At 41.9% G+C, this 2435-nt stretch overlaps 1 non-coding gene across 1 annotated transcript; it reads left to right on the top strand.

Moving 5' to 3' along the window:
- Window positions 1–2121: 2121 nt before the first annotated feature.
- On the top strand, window positions 2122–2194 carry TRNAG-GCC (transfer RNA glycine (anticodon GCC)). The gene has a single exon. It is a non-coding gene; the product is annotated as a tRNA-Gly (tRNA).
- The last annotated feature ends 241 nt before the right edge of the window (window positions 2195–2435 follow it).

Raw genomic sequence — 2435 nt, 5'->3', positions numbered from 1 at the left:
TCTGGCACTTAATAAACGTTCAATACCTGCTACTTATCATTATATAAAAGCAATTTTAATAACTATTAGCTCAATAAATGTTAGCTTTGTCATTATAAGCTAATCTTAGTACCTGTTAGCTGTTTTAGTGGTTCATTCATTTTGGCTACTACCCTCGGCCATATCAAACAGAGCAGGAAATCAGTCAATAAAGACCTGGGAAAAAGAGTAATTCTACATGTCAACTCTGAGCCTCTGACACCAGTTACCTCCCAGCCCCACACTCCATGAGCCCGTGAGGCACTGGCTGGTGGCACAAACATCTGTACCTTGGGGTCCTCTGTTTTTACCTCTGCGTCCTGGGTCACTTGCTCCATTTTTATTCTCCCTAATTCTTACCTTTATTTTAATACCTCTACAGGCCTTTTACGACCTCTACAGATCTTAAGGCTTCATTCGTGGCATTGCTCAGTATCACAAGGCTGAGATTTCTGATCCATGAACAGTGCACGAAACAGTTCTTATAGAGTGGGGCTGTTTACAGCCCAAGTGTTAGTCTGCTTCTTCCTGCTACTGCAGAGATTGTGTAGGGTCCGTGCAAAATATGCCGAAGGGAAATTCTTAGATGTGATGAATTGGTATTTTGAAAAAATACTTACAGGGTAAATTTAAAGCAGCTTTTGAGTTTTTGAAATAAATCCCAATCATCTCATCCCATTTGTCCTATATCATGGAGCAATGCAAGAGCAGTAAGCCAGAACTGGAAAGACTGGCTTCTAATAGCACTGCTAACTTTTACTCATCATGTGACCTCGAACAAGGGAATTTCAGGATTCTCACCTAGCTAACATATAGAAAAAACTGCCTGAGTGTATCTTATTGGATGTTATAAGGGTCCAGTGAAATGATATATATGAAAGTGCTTCAAACGTTGTAAAATGCTTTACCAGGATAAAACGATACACTATTATGACATACCTTACGATGAGTCCTGGAAAGCTTAGGGCAGAGAAACCATTTTACGAGGAGTCAAAGACTGGAATTCTAGTTCCAAATCTGCTACAAATCGCCCCTGTAAGTTTGGACAAATACATTCCCCTCTCTGGTCCTCAGCTTTGTCATCTGTAAAATGATACAGTTGGATTAGATGAGCTCTAGGGTCCCTCCCAGGTCAAAAGTCGGTGAGTCCAAGCAAAACAAAGAGAAGAAAACTGATGTAAAATGGATATGTGTCCAAAAAAGTTTTTAGACCAAATTTTAAAATAATAATAATAAAGAAAATGCAAGAAATCAGAAGTGATTGTAAAGGGCTGGCCACGGCAGACATGGCTTATTGATCATGACGCTCTTTCCCAGAACTCAGACATGCCCTCATAGCCTGCTCTGCCATTAACAACAGATAGTTTTTGCAAGGCACAATGCAAATGTCTTCAGAAGGAGATTTTAAGACAAATCATTTACAGACAAAGATTTCTCATTGCAAACAAGACTAATTATAGAATTTTGCCTAGTCTCATGTCTGCATGCGTCTATGAGCAAGCATGCATACACATATACACACACACACACACACTTCATTGATACTTAGACCAACTCTAGAGAATAGCCTTGGTTGCTTTGGTGTGTGGTTGTCAAGGCCTCTACAAATATTCATTTCCATAGACCTTAAAGCCTCTTTTGATAGATTAGGAAACTGAGATACTAAGAGGGTAAAACGAACTGTCAAAAGTCAGTGGCTGGGCTTCCCTGGTGGCGCAGTGGCTGCGAGTCCACCTGCCGTTGCAGGGGACACGGGTTCGTGCCCCGGTCTGGGAAGATCCCACGTGCCGCGGAGCGGCTGGGCCCGTGAGCCATGGCCGCTGAGCCTGCGCGTCTGGAGCCTGTGCTCCACAACGGGAGAGGCCACAACAGTGAGAGGCCCGCATACGGCAAAAAAAGAAAAAAGTCAATGGCTATCCAGTGACCAAGAAGGCAAGTCACCTGATCTGGTTATGGCTTTTGTTCTATGTTGATATTTGATATTTTCTTGACCTTGACGTTAAGAGTCTATCATAAGGTCCCAATATCTTATCCACTGGTGTCCTTCCAAACTGGAGTGTTTTTTTCACAGTTTTGCTTTTCTTAAAAAATACCTAAGGGATTTCCCTGGTGGTCCAGTGGCTGGGACTCTGCACTGCCAATGCAGGGGGCCCAGGTTCAGTCCCTGGTCGGGGAACTAGATCCCACACGCCGCAATTTATTATCCCATGTGCTGCAACTAAGACCTGCCACAGCCAAATAAATAAATAATTAAAAAAAAAAAAAAAATACCTAAGATCACCCTGTACAAAGTCTCTTTGGGTCAAAATCTTTTTTGTACCACATTTACTGGTGAGGTTGATACCTGTTAACTTTTACACGTATAAACACATTTTTTGTCTTCTACATACCAGTCACTTGCTCACAATTCTATGTTT

The sequence above is a fragment of the Kogia breviceps genome, chromosome 2 (genome assembly GCF_026419965.1).
Source record: "Kogia breviceps isolate mKogBre1 chromosome 2, mKogBre1 haplotype 1, whole genome shotgun sequence".
NCBI classification, from domain to species: Eukaryota; Metazoa; Chordata; class Mammalia; order Artiodactyla; family Physeteridae; genus Kogia; species Kogia breviceps.
This window is presented reverse-complemented; position numbering and strand designations above follow the sequence as displayed.